Genomic DNA, 13,886 nt, shown 5'->3' on the forward strand with positions numbered 1-13,886 from the left:
TTATATCACATTCCCAGTGGGTCAGAAGTTTACATACACTCAAATAGTATTTGGTAGCGTTGCCTTTAAATTGTTTCATTTGGGTCAAACGTTTCAGCTAGCCTTCCACAAGCTTCCCACAATAAGTAGGGTGCATTTTGGCACATTCCTTCTGACAGTAACTGAGTCAGGTTTGTAGGCCTCCTTGCTCGCACACACTTTTTCAGTTCTGCCCATATATTTTCAATAGGATTGAGGTCAGGGCTTTGTGATGGCCACTCCAATACCTTGACTTTTGTCCTTAAGCCATTTTGCCCCAACTTTGGAAGTATGCTTGGGGTCATGGTCCATTTGGAAGACCCATTTGTGACCAAGCTTTAACTTAACTAACTGATGTCTTGAGATGTTGCTTCAATATATCCACATAATTTTCTTTCCGCATGATGCCATCTATTTTGTGAAATGCAGCAAAGCACCCCCACAACATGATGCTGCCACCCCCGTGCTTCACGGTTGGGATGGTGTTCTTTGGCTTGCAAGCCTCCCCCTTTTCTTCCAAACATAATGATGGTCATTGTGGCCGAACAGTTCTATTTTTGTTTCATCAGACCAGTGAACATTTCTCCAAAAAGTATGATCTTTGTCCCCATGTGCAGTTGCAAACCGTAGTCTGGCTTTTTTTAATGGTGGTTTTGGAGCAATGGCTTCTTCCATGCTGAGCAACCTTTCAGGAGGTTATGTCGACCTAGGACTTGTTTTACTGTTGGAATAGATACTTTTGTACCTGTTTCCTCCAGCATCTTCGCAAGGTCCTTTGCTGTTGTTCTGGGATTGATTTGCACTTTTCGCACCAAAGTACGTTCATCTCAAGTAGACAGAACGCGTCTCCTTCCTGTGCGGTATGACGGCTGTGTGGTCCCATGGTGTTTATACTTGCGTACTATTGTTTGTACAGATGAACGTGGTACCTTCAGGCGTTTGGAAATTGCGGCCAAGTATGAACCAGACTTGTGGCGGTAGAATTGACTCAAATGACGTCAATTATTCTATCAGAAGCTTCTAAAGCCATGACATATTCTGGAATTTTCCAAGCTGTTTAAAGGCACAGTCAGAGGCACAGTCACAGTGTAGAGGTCTGTAATTTTTATCATAGGTACACTTCCACTGTGAGAGACGGAATCTAAAACAAAAATCCAGAAAATCACATTGTATGATTTGTAAGTAATTGATTTGCATTTTATTGCATGACATAAGTATTTGATACATCAGAAAAGCAGAACTTAATATTTGGTACAGAAACCTTTGTTTTGCACTTAGAGATCATACGTTTCCTGTAGTTCTTGACCAGGATTGCACACACTGCAGCAGGGATTTTGGCCCACTCCTCCATACAAACCTTCTCCAGATCCTTCAGGTTTTTGGGGCTGTCGCTGGGCAATAAGGACTTTCAGCTCCCTCCAAAGATGTTCTATTGGGTTCAGGTCTGGAGACTGGCTAGGCCACTCCAGGACCTTGAGATGCTTCTTACCACTCCTTAGTTGCCCTGGCTGTGTGTTTCGGGTCGTTGTCATGCTGGAAGACCCAGCCACGACCCATCTTCAATGCTCTTACTGAGGGAAGGAGGTCATTGGCCAAGATCTCGCAATACATGGCCCCATCCATCCTCCCCTCAATACGGTGCAGTCGTCCTGTCCCCTTTGCAGAAAAGCATCCCCAAAGAATGATGCTTCCACCTCCATGCTTCACGGTTGGGATGGTGTTCTTGGGGTTGTCCTTCCTCCTCCAAACACGGCGAGTGAAGTTTAGACCAAAAAGCTCTATTTTGTCTCATCAGTCCACATGACCTTCTCCCATTCCTCCTCTGGATCATCCAGATGGTCATTGGCAAACTTCAAACGGGCCTGGACATGCGCTAGCTTGAGCAGGGGGACCTTGCGTGCGCTGCAGGATTTTAATCCATGACGGTGTAGTGTGTTACTAATGGTTTTCTTTGAGACTGTGGTCCCAGCTCTCTTCAGGTCATTGACCAGGTCCTGCCATGTAGTTCTGGCCTGATCCCTCACCTTCCTCGTGATCATTGATGCCCCACGAGGTGAGATCTTGCATGGAGCCCCAGACCGAGGGTGATTGACCGTCATCTTGAACTTCTTCCATTTTCTAATAATTGCGCCAACAGTTGTTGCCTTTTCACCATGCTGCTTGCCTATTGTCCTGTAGCCCATCCCAGCCTTGTGCAGTTCTACAATGTTATCCCTGATGTCCTTACACCCTCTCTGGTCTTGGCCATTGTGGAGAGGTTGGAGTCTGTTTGATTGAGTGTGTGGACAGGTGTCTTTTATACAGGTAACGAGTTCAAACAGGTGCAGTTAATACAGGTAATGAGTGGAGAACAGGAGGGCTTCTTAAAGAAAAACTAACAGGTCTGTGAGAGACGGAATTCTTACTGGTTGGTAGGTGATCAAATACTTATGTCATGCAATAAAATGCAAATGAATTACTTAAAAATCATACAATGTGATTTTCTGGATTTTTGTTTTAGATTTCGTCTCTCACAGTTGAAGTGTATCTATGATAAAAATTACAGACCTCTACATACTTTGTAAGTAGGAAACACTGCCAATTTTGCAGGTTATCAAATACTTGTTCTCCCCACTGTGTGTGTGTGTGTGTGTGTGTGTGTGTGTGTGTGTGTGTGTGTATATATATTTAAACTAGGCAAGACTATATGACTGCTGGAATGATAATATGACTGCTGCAATGATAACCATGGTCACTGTAGTATAATGGTTGCTATGGGTATCATGGCTGTTGCCGTGTAAATAATTGCTGAAAAGAGAAGGATCAGGCACACACACAGACTCGAAGAAAGACCGACGGAGTACTCCAAAACGGCTGTTCCTAGATCAGCCCAGAGTGAACAGACCGACGCCAGTACACTGGATCGCATAACTCTTAACGGCTGGCCATAGATCAGCTTGGAGAGCGATCCCTGTTTTTGTGTCGTTGTTTTGTTGTGAGAGCTGGTGTCTGCCTGTGAGGAGAGGGCAGCATAAAACATACTGTTCACCTCCTCTTTAGAAACGAGGGATTGTGCCACAGAGAGGCAGAGAAGAGATGCAGGAAAACAAAACCAGATTGTGTGCATGTGTGTTTTGCGTATTGCAGACTCAGACCTGTGATTAGTAGGCTGTGACGGTCAAGGAATTTTTTTTGATGATCGTTATTGTCCAGCCAAATGACTGCGGTCACAGTAACAACCGTTTGAATAGCAGCAGCAGCAACAACAACAACAACAACAACAAGTTGCGCTCGTAAAAAAATGTTTTTGTCCTCTCCGCTCCTGACAGCGTATGTTGCCATGGAAACAGAATGAACAGGACGGGCGTCCCCATTCACGTCAATAATGGCTGGACTGACACCCGTTGCAAATGCACAGGACCCATAGGAGCAAAGCAGGAAGTGGATGCTGAATATGTATCCATTTTTTTTTTTAAATATGTGCCGTGATTTGTTGATTCAACTCAAACGACATGACAAAAATACATTCCGTTACATGTGGCACATCGGTTAACACCCATTTGAATGAACGTTCTGTATTACCATGGCAATGATTGCATCACAATACCAGGCAGCCATTGTGAGTGGACCCATGAGTTTACCAGTCAGATTGCTACTTCTGTTACAATGTGGTAGTGATGGAGGGAGTTACAGGATACTTCTGTTACAATGTGGTAGTGATGGGAGGGAGTTACAGGATACTTCTGTTACAATGTGGTAGTGATGGGAGGGAGTTACAGGATACTTCTGTTACAATGTGGTAGTGATGGGAGGGAGTTACAGGATACTTCTGTTACAATGTGGTAGTGATGGAGGGAGTTACAGGATACTTCTGTTACAATGTGGTAGTGATGGGAGGGAGTTACAGGATATTTCTGTTACAATGTGGTAGAATGAGGGAGTTACAGGATACTTCTGTTACAATGTGGTAGTGATGGAGGGAGTTACAGGATACTTCTGTTACAATGTGGTAGTGATGGAGGGAGTTACAGGATACTTCTGTTACAATGTGGTAGTGATGGAGGGAGTTACAGGATACTTCTGTTACAATGTGGTAGTGATGGAGGGAGTTACAGAAGTATCTTCTGTTACAATGTGGTAGTGATGGAGGGACTTACAGAAGTATCTTCTGTTACAATGTGGTAGTGATGGAGGGAGTTACAGAAGTATCTTCTGTTACAATGTGGTAGTGATGGAGGGAGTTACAGAAGTATCTTCTGTTACAATGTGGTAGTGATGGAGGGAGTTACAGAAGTATCTTCTGTTACAATGTGGTAGTGATGGAGGGACTTCTGTTACAATGTGGTGGTGATGGAGGGAGTTACAGGATACTTCTGTTACAATGTGGTGGTGATGGAGGGAGTTACAGAAGTATCTTCTGTTACAATGTGGTAGTGATGGAGGGACTTCTGTTACAATGTGGTAGTGATGGAGGGAGTTACAGGATACTTCTGTTACAATGTGGTAGTGATGGAGGGAGTTACATGAGACTTCTGTTACAATGTGGTAGTGATGGAGGGAGTTACAGGATACTTCTGTTACAATGTGGTAGTGACGGAGGGACTTCTCTTACAATGTGGTAGTGACGGAGGGACTTATGTTACAATGTGGTAGTGATGGAGGGAGTTACAGGATACTTCTGTTACAATGTGGTAGTGATGGAGGGAGTTACATGAGACTTCTGTTACAATGTGGTAGTGATGGAGGGAGTTACATGAGACTTCTGTTACAATGTGGTAGTGATGGAGGGAGTTACAGGATACTTCTGTTACAATGTGGTAGTGACGGAGGGACTTCTCTTACAATGTGGTAGTGACGGAGGGACTTATGTTACAATGTGGTAGTGATGGAGGGACTTCTGTTACAATGTGGTAGTGATGGAGGGAGTTACAGTCTTTCTGTTACAATGTGGTAGTGATGGAGGGAGTTCTGTTACAATGTGGTAGTGATGGAGGGAGTTAGTCTTTCTGTTACAATGTGGTAGTGATGGAGGGAGTTACGGTCTTTCTGTTACAATGTGGTAGTGATGGAGGGAGTTAGTCTTTCTGTTACAATGTGGTAGTGATGGAGGGAGTTACAGTCTTTCTGTTACAATGTGGTAGTGATGGAGGGAGTTACAGTCTTTCTGTTACAATGTGGTAGTGATGGAGGGAGTTCTGTTACAATGTGGTAGTGATGGAGGGAGTTACGGTCTTTCTGTTACAATGTGGTAGTGATGGAGGGAGTTAGTCTTTCTGTTACAATGTGGTAGTGATGGAGGGACTTATGTTACAATGTGGTAGTGATGGAGGGAGTTACAGTCTTTCTGTTACAATGTGGTAGTGATGGAGGGACTTATGTTACAATGTGGTAGTGATGGAGGGAGTTACAGTCTTTCTGTTACAATGTGGTAGTGATGGAGGGAGTTACAGTCTTTCTGTTACAATGTGGTAGTGATGGAGGGAGTTCTGTTACAATGTGGTAGTGATGGAGGGAGTTACAGGAGACTTCTGTTACAATGTGGTAGTGACGGAGGGAGTTACAGGAGACTTCTGTTACAATGTGGTAGTGACGGAGGGACTTCTGTTACAATGTGGTAGTGATGGAGGGAGTTACAGTCTTTCTGTTACAATGTGGTAGTGATGGAGGGACTTCTGTTACAATGTGGTGGTGATGGAGTGACTTCTGTTACAATGTGGTAGTGATGGAGGGAGTTACAGGATACTTCTGTTACAATGTGGTAGTGATGGAGGGAGTTACAGGATACTTCTGTTACAATGTGGTAGTGATGGAGGGAGTTACAGGATACTTCTGTTACAATGTGGTAGTGACGGAGGGACTTCTCTTACAATGTGGTAGTGATGGAGGGACTTCTGTTACAATGTGGTAGTGATGGAGGGAGTTACAGGAGACTTCTGTTACAATGTGGTAGTGATGGAGGGACTTCTGTTACAATGTGGTAGTGATGGAGGGAGTTACAGGATACTTCTGTTACAATGTGGTAGTGATGGAGGGAGTTACAGGATACTTCTGTTACAATGTGGTAGTGATGGAGGGAGTTACAGGATACTTCTGTTACAATGTGGTAGTGACGGAGGGACTTCTCTTACAATGTGGTAGTGATGGAGGGACTTCTGTTACAATGTGGTAGTGATGGAGGGACTTCTCTTACAATGTGGTAGTGACGGAGGGACTTATGTTACAATGTGGTAGTGATGGAGGGACTTCTGTTACAATGTGGTAGTGATGGAGGGAGTTACAGTCTTTCTGTTACAATGTGGTAGTGATGGAGGGAGTTCTGTTACAATGTGGTAGTGATGGAGGGAGTTAGTCTTTCTGTTACAATGTGGTAGTGATGGAGGGAGTTACGGTCTTTCTGTTACAATGTGGTAGTGATGGAGGGAGTTAGTCTTTCTGTTACAATGTGGTAGTGATGGAGGGAGTTACAGTCTTTCTGTTACAATGTGGTAGTGATGGAGGGAGTTACAGTCTTTCTGTTACAATGTGGTAGTGATGGACGGAGTTCTGTTACAATGTGGTAGTGATGGAGGGAGTTACGGTCTTTCTGTTACAATGTGGTAGTGATGGAGGGAGTTAGTCTTTCTGTTACAATGTGGTAGTGATGGAGGGAGTTACAGTCTTTCTGTTACAATGTGGTAGTGATGGAGGGACTTATGTTATAATGTGGTAGTGATGGAGGGAGTTACAGTCTTTCTGTTACAATGTGGTAGTGATGGAGGGACTTATGTTACAATGTGGTAGTGATGGAGGGAGTTACAGTCTTTCTGTTACAATGTGGTAGTGATGGAGGGAGTTACAGTCTTTCTGTTACAATGTGGTAGTGATGGAGGGAGTTCTGTTACAATGTGGTAGTGATGGAGGGAGTTACAGGAGACTTCTGTTACAATGTGGTAGTGACGGAGGGAGTTACAGGAGACTTCTGTTACAATGTGGTAGTGACGGAGGGACTTCTGTTACAATGTGGTAGTGATGGAGGGAGTTACAGTCTTTCTGTTACAATGTGGTAGTGATGGAGGGACTTCTGTTACAATGTGGTGGTGATGGAGTGACTTCTGTTACAATGTGGTAGTGACGGAGGGAGTTACAGGATACTTCTGTTACAATGTGGTAGTGATGGGGGGGGGGGGGGTTCACAATGCCCTTGGTCTAACTGCATGGCTGTTCCTGGCTGCTAGATACACACGCCACCTCTCCTCACCCCCTCAACATCCCCTGTTTTGTTCACTACCTCTGTCTCCATCTCCCTGGCCTCCCCTCATGCAATTGGCCAGTGTGTGGTGCTCTGCCTCCAAGCTGGTTTCTGATTGGCCCGCTGGTGCTGTGGTGCAGCTGCGGATGCCTTCCTTTAAGAGGCAGTCTAGAGTCTAGACTGCTGCGCTGTGGCCGCAACATCGACTCTCTCTCTCTCTCTCTCTCTCTCTCTCCTCTCTCTCTTCTCTCTCTTCTCTCTCTCTCTTCATCTATCTGTCTTCATTCCTCTCACTGCATGTTGATCTGATCCCTGTCTTTGTGTATTCTGTCCCTTTCTCCTCTGTTCCCTCTCTTTCTGATGTGAGGAGACTGCATGCTGAAGGTGAGTTGAGTTGACTGCGAGACCAGCTATATGTCTCTCTCTCGCTCGCTCTCTGTTATTCTGTCTCTTAAGTAGTGTTTGAGGATTCCATTGTAAGTAATCTGTTTTTTTAATGTGTGTGCGTTTTCTGTATGTATCAAGCCTGTACACTGTTGAGGTGTCATGGAGGGACTTTGATTATTTTCCTTGTGAGTCCTCATCAGATGATGGTGTGTCTGTTAGCTATGGGTCCTGATGCCATATGATGTGTGTCTGTTAGCTATGGGTCCTGATGCCATATGATGTGTGTCTGTTAGCTATGGGTCCTGATGCCATACGCCGTCTCTCTCCCTGTCTGTCTCTCTCCCTGTCTCTCTCTCCCTGTATGTCTCTCTCTCTGTCTGGCTCTGTCTGTCTGTCTGTCTGTCTCTCTGTCTGTCTCCCTGTCTCTCTGTCTTCCTGTCTCTCTCTCGCTGTCTCCCTGTCTCTCTGTCTTCCTGTCTCTCTCTCTGTCTGTCTGTCTGTCTGTCTGTGTTGTTGGTCAGAGCCTGTTTCTCTCTGTCTGTCTCTGTCTGTGGCTGTGTGTGCTGTTGGTCAGAGTCTGTCTGCTATATCAGTCTGTCTGCGGTGTCTGTCTGAGCCAGTGTCTGTCTGCGGCCTGAGCCAGTGTCTGTCTGCGCCCTGAGCCAGTGTCTGTCTGCGCCCTGAGCCAGTGTCTGTCTGCGGCCTGAGCCAGTGTCTGTCTGCGGCCTGAGTCAGTGGAGCTGCAGTGCCAAGGTTCATGTTACATTTTAAAAAAGGAAGACGTGTGGGACAACAGTGGGATATCTAATGGTGATTGGGTAATGCTAGAACTGACTGGTCGGATCCTAGATTGTTTCTAGAGAAGAAATGGCCATAAAAGTTGCATCATAATTTTTTAAATTTTATCTTTTTATTTAACTAGGCAAGTCGGTTAAGAACAAATTCTTATTTACAATGACTGCCTACCAAAAGGCAAAAGGCCTCCTGCGGGAACGGGGGCCTGGGATTAAATCTATAAATATAGGATAAAAACACACACATCACACATGTTTGATGTCCTTGAAGACTGTCACGGTGGCCCACTTATTCAGACGACACTGTCTCGTGGCTTAATCATGGAGTACAGGCTGCTCTAACCGTCATCTCATTTAAATCACTTCAATTTTTATACTCTCTCTTTTTTTTGCCTGTATTTTTCATTGAACGCTACAGGAACAGGCCATGGCCTGAACCATTAAATGCCCCCACTAGAGGGCAATGCCGCCCCCTATTTCGACATATTCCGTTCCTATGACGAATGACGCAGGCTTCTGATAAATATTCGACATTAGCTAGCTAATGTTATCTGTTTTTGCTACACTGTATTCAAAAGAATAGCCAGCTAGGCTAGACAATGGCTGGTTCTGGAGTTGGATTTGTCATAAACATTGAGGGAAAAACTTCACCACAGATGGATAGGGGAGACAAGTGTCTTTGACTTTCCATCTATTGTTATCTCCAAAGATCTTCCATAAATTAGAAAGAATAAGATGACCCTCCGGTAATATGGATAGCCTAGCTAGTGAACGGTTTGGTAATATGGTTAGCCTAGCTAGTGAACGGTTTGGTAATATGGTTAGCCTAGCTAGTGAACGGTTTGGTAATATGGTTAGCCTAGCTAGTGAACGGTTTGGTAATATGGTTAGCCTAGCTAGTGAACGGTTTGGTAATATGGTTAGCCTAGCTAGTGAACGGTTTGGTAATATGGTTAGCCTAGCTAGTGAACGGTTTGGTAATATGGTTAGCCTAGCTAGTGAACGGTTTGGTAATATGGTTAGCCTAGCTAGTGAACGGTTTGGTAATATGGTTAGCCTAGCTAGTGAACGGTTTGGTAATATGGATAGCCTAGCTAGTGAGCGGTTTGGTAATATGGATAGCCTAGCAGGTGAACGGTTTGGTAATATGGATAGCCTAGCTAGTGAACGGTTTGGTAATATGGATAGCCTAGCTAGTGAGCGGTTTGGTAATATGGTTAGCCTAGCTAGTGAACGGTTTGGTAATATGGATAGCCTAGCTAGTGAACGGTTTGGTAATATGGTTAGCCTAGCTAGTGAACGGATTGGTAATATGGTTAGCCTAGCTAGTGAACGGTTTGGTAATATGGATAGCCTAGCAGGTGAACAGTTTATTTTTGTTCAGTATATTTCTTTGGCCATTTTGAGGTCGAATTTGATGTAGCTCAGAACGTGTGTAATTTGATTGGATTTGAAGAAAGGTAGTCTAAAAGCAGGAGAGGTAGAGTGGAAAGGATTTTCCTCGAAGCGGGTAAATATGTTTCGCTTGTTTAGCTGGTCCATGGAATTCCGTTCACTGTGTTGTGTTGGTCCATGGAATTCCGTTCACTGTGTTGATCCATGGAATTCCGTTCACTGTGTTGTGTTGGTCCATGGAATTCCGTTCACTGTGTTGGTCCATGGAATTCCGTTCACTGTGTTGTGTTGGTCCATGGAATTCCATTCACTGTGTTGTGTTGGTCCATGGAATTCCGTTCACTGTGTTGATCCATGGAATTCCGTTCACTGTGTTGATCCATGGAATTCCGTTCACTGTGTTGGTCCATGGAATTCCGTTCACTGTGTTGTGTTGGTCCATGGAATTCCGTTCACTGTGTTGATCCATGGAATTCCGTTCACTGTGTTGTGTTGGTCCATGGAATTCCGTTCACTGTGTTGGTCCATGGAATTCCGTTCACTGTGTTGTGTTGGTCCATGGAATTCCATTCACTGTGTTGTGTTGGTCCATGGAATTCCATTCACTGTGTTGTGTTGGTCCATGGAATTCCATTCACTGTGTTGTGTTGGTCCATGGAATTCCGTTCACTGTGTTGTGTTGGTCCATGGAATTCCGTTCACTGTGTTGTGTTGGTCCATGGAATTCCATTCACTGTGGTGTTGGTCCATGGAATGCTGTTCACTGTGTTGTGTTGGTCCATGGAATTCCGTTCACGGGTCCATGGAATTCTGTTCACTGTGTTGTGTTGGTCCATGGAATTCCGTTCACTGGTCCATGGAATTCCGTTCACTGGTCCATGGAATTCTGTTCACTGGTCCATGGAATTCCGTTCACTGGTCCATGGAATTCCGTTCACTGGTCCATGGAATTCCGTTCACTGGTCCATGGAATTCTGTTCACTGGTCCATGGAATTCCGTTCACTGTGTTGTTAGTCCATGAAATTCCGTTCACTGGTCCATGGAATTCTGTTCACTGGTCCATGGAATTCCATTCACTGTGTTGGTCCATGGAATTCCGTTCACTGTGTTGTGTTGGTCCATGGAATTCCGTTCACTGTGTTGGTCCATGGAATTCCGTTCACTGTGTTGGTCCATGGAATTCCGTTCACTGTGTTGGTCCATGGAATTCCGTTCACTGTGTTGTGTTGGTCCATGGAATTCCGTTCACTGTGTTGGTCCATGGAATTCCGTTCACTGTGTTGGTCCATGGAATTCCGTTCACTGTGTTGGTCCATGGAATTCCGTTCACTGTGTTGGTCCATGGAATTCCGTTCACTGTGTTGGTCCATGGAATTCCATTCACTGTGTTGATCCATGGAATTCCGTTCACTGTGTTGATCCATGGAATTCCGTTCACTGTGTTGGTCCATGGAATTCCATTCACTGTGTTGGTCCATGGAATTCCATTCACTGTGTTGGTCCATGGAATTCCGTTCACTGTGTTGGTCCATGGAATTCCGTTCACTGTGTTGGTCCATGGAATTCCATTCACTGTGTTGATCCATGGAATTCCGTTCACTGTGTTGATCCATGGAATTCCGTTCACTGTGTTGGTCCATGGAATTCCATTCACTGTGTTGGTCCATGGAATTGAGAGCAGAACTGTGATCAACAAATGCAGGGAATGGAGGGAAGGCTGACTCCCTGTTATGTGGTCATAAAACATTGGTTTGTCTAGATTGATCTCAAACGTTTTTTTGACAGTAAAGAACCGTCGAGAGCTTTAAATCCCTCAGATTATTCTGATTAAGGTTGGGATGTTTTTTGTTGTTGTTTTTTTTTCAATTCAAGGACTGGCATTTGCTGAAGATTTTATTAATTTCCCATCAATATATTAGGTTAGATACGCTGGTGTAGAACCTTCTTCTGAAAAAAATACTTTTAGTGTATGTGTGGGAGAATTCAAACTTGTCCAATTATTTCCTAAATTAAATTTGAACACTGGTATTTTTTAAAGCTGGCTACAGCTGCTATGTGCTTTCACAGACGTTAAGTCTCTCTGGGGGTGGGGGGGGTTGATTTGTGTCATAGGTGAGTGTTTGTATGTGAGCCTGTATGTAAGTGATGAGTGTATAAATAGAAGTGTTTGTGAATTTGGTCTCTTCAGAACGTCGTTCTGTTTTATTTGTATTGTTTGTATATCATTGTAGTTTAAATTTGTGTGACTTGTCCGTCAGTGTTTTTTTTGTGGACCCCAGGAAGAGTAGCGAATGGGGATACCAGGAGACAGGAATATTCTAGAATGAGCAGATGGGAGAGTTCTGTGAAGGTTCTAGAATGAGCAGATGGGAGAGTTCTGTGAAGGTTCTAGAATGAGCAGATGGGAGAGTTCTGTGAAGGTTCTAGAATGAGCAGATGGGAGAGTTCTGTGAAGGTTCTAGAATGAGCAGATGGGAATGGTTCTGGTGTGTGTCTGCTGCAGCTGTCTCGTTCACTGTTTCCCTGTTTAGAATATCAGGCCTGACAATTCCCCCTGACACACACACACACACACACACACACACACACACACACACACACACACACACACACACACACACACACACACACACAGCTATCTGGTTCTGTGCCACAGTTGAACCACATTCTGAAAGATCCTTGTCAGTAGAACTGTCCCTTTCATCGCGCCACCTAAAAGCCAAGTCTAACATTCCCAAAAACCCTAACCCTAACCCTACATGCCCAAAAACCCTAACCCTAACATGCCCAAAAACCCTAACCCTAACATGCCCAAAAACCCTAACCCTAACATGCCCAAAAACCCTAACCCTAACATGCCCAAAAACCCTAACCCTAACCCTACATGCCCAAAAACCCTAACCCTAACATGCCCAAAAACCCTAACCCTAACATGCCCAAAAACCCTAACCCTAACATGCCCAAAAACCCTAACCCTAACATGCCCAAAAACCCTAACCCTAACATGCCCAAAAACCCTAACCCTAACATGCCCAAAAACCCTAACCCTAACATGCCCAAAAACCCTAACATGCCCAAAAACCCTAACCCTAACCCTACATGCCCAAAAACCCTAACCCTAACATGCCCAAAAACCCTAACCCGCCCAAAAACCCTAACCCGCCCAAAAACCCTAACCCTAACCCGCCCAAAAGTTCTAAAACCAAGTAAACAGTATATAATCTACCTCCGTATCCTGTAGTTTGAATAAACTAATTTGAATTGAATAATTCCCTAAAAATGCCTCTATCACTATTCACCATCTTAATCTATCCAATAATATCACCAACTCACCAAGCTTCTAAGTCACACATGCGTAGTACCAGGGTAATTCTCTGATCCTTTGATCAGACAATTGAGGAGGACGGAGGACGTCCTCTGGAAGTCATCATAATTACCATGTAAGTCTATGGAAGGGGGTGAGGAGCACAAGCCTCCTAGGTTTTGTATTGAAGTCAATATAGCCAGAGGAGGATGGAAGCTAGCTGTCCTCCAGCTACACCATGGTGCTACCTTACAGTGCTGTTGTGACTACTGTAGACCTTCATTGCGTAAGTGTACTATGTAATCCCTATATACGGCATTACTATTGGCCCTGGTCCAAAGTAGTGCACTATAAAGGGAATAAGGTGCCATTTCCCAACAGGTTATGTATCTGTCCATAGTCACTATGCAACATTGAGGATCAAGCAGCGGCCTGTAGCCATTGTTGGGACTACGTTGTGTGAAAGCTGTAGTTTAGTGGGTGTTGTGGTTGATGTTGGGCCAGCGAAACACACAAGGGTCTGATAGGGCACTAAGTAAGTGTTCTAGAGAGATCTGGGCTGTTGGACAGAGGGAGGGAGCTGGAGAGAGGATGGGACAGAGGGAGGGCGCTGGAGAGTGAGGGTGGGCTGTGGGACAGAGGGAGGGCGCTGGAGAGAGGGTGGGACAGAGGGAGGGAGCTGGAGAGAGAGGGTGGGCTGTGGGACAGAGGGAGGGAGCTGGAGAGAGGGGGGGCAGAGGGTGGGAGCTGGAGAGAGGGGGTGGGCTGTGGGACAGAGGG

The 13,886-nt window shown here is 44.9% G+C and overlaps 1 protein-coding gene across 5 annotated transcripts in view; it reads left to right on the forward strand.

The window, feature by feature from the left end:
• LOC110535134 (sodium-dependent phosphate transporter 2) overlaps positions 1 to 13,886 on the forward strand; it is a 104,047-nt gene that overhangs the window by 40,560 nt on the left and 49,601 nt on the right. Inside the window, exon 1 of one of the 5 annotated variants that reach the window (XM_036936488.1) lies at positions 7,234 to 7,609. The exons of the other annotated variants lie outside the window; for them this stretch is intronic. The gene's annotated coding sequence lies outside the window, so the exon portion shown is untranslated. Of the gene's footprint in view, positions 1 to 7,233; positions 7,610 to 13,886 lie in introns of those variants that run through there. 5 annotated transcript variants of the gene reach the window in all.

The sequence above is a fragment of the Oncorhynchus mykiss genome, chromosome 11 (genome assembly GCF_013265735.2).
Source record: "Oncorhynchus mykiss isolate Arlee chromosome 11, USDA_OmykA_1.1, whole genome shotgun sequence".
Taxonomy (NCBI): Eukaryota; Metazoa; Chordata; class Actinopteri; order Salmoniformes; family Salmonidae; genus Oncorhynchus; species Oncorhynchus mykiss.